Below are 801 nucleotides of genomic sequence, written 5' to 3'. Positions count from 1 at the left end.
TTTACAGAGTTGCTTTTATAAATTATATGTAGTGATACGACTGCAACACGCACGTTAGAATCACTTGTCTCTTAACGAGATTTATTGGACGATTACATGTCGGCAAGCATCAATGTGTTCTGCTCGTATGCTAGGTCACGAGCTAAAATGATATTTTCACAATTGATGAAAACAAAAAAATCCGTATATATTGCTGTTAGACAAGTTCTCGCAATTAATTTAATAAAATTAATTTATAAAATATACAGGGAAAAAAGGAGAATTATTATAGTATTTCTTTTGTGTGTATTATCTCTACATTCAACAATTCAAGCAATTAAAAGAAATAAATAAAAAACGAAAAGAGAAGGCAACCCAAACAGTACGCATATCTAAAACACATATTAAGAATAAAAAATATTATTTTTAAAATATTAAAGTCTCGTTTTTTAAAAATTAGAATACAGTGATAATAATGTATGTACTTCAATATTACTCCAATTATGCTACATATCTATCTTACATACATATCTATCTGTGAAAATATTATAATCTCCTTTAGAGAGTAAGTACAATATTGCGGAGAAATTATTATATGTATGTGACTGTTAGTTTGTGTCTAGTATAGTCACAGATAATCTGTAAGAGGTCATGTAACTTTTTCCCTAGGGCAAAAACGTGAAAGAGAAAAGTGAAAATTTTATATATATATATATATATATATATATATATATATATATACTAACTAATATTATATTACGTACCGTTACCTACTACTAAGAAAGTAAAAGTTAATACTAATAAGTACTAGTAAAAACTAAA

This window comes from Atta cephalotes (assembly GCF_000143395.1).
Source record: "Atta cephalotes unplaced genomic scaffold scaffold00001, whole genome shotgun sequence".
Taxonomy (NCBI): Eukaryota; Metazoa; Arthropoda; class Insecta; order Hymenoptera; family Formicidae; genus Atta; species Atta cephalotes.
Note: the sequence above shows the minus strand (reverse complement) of the source record.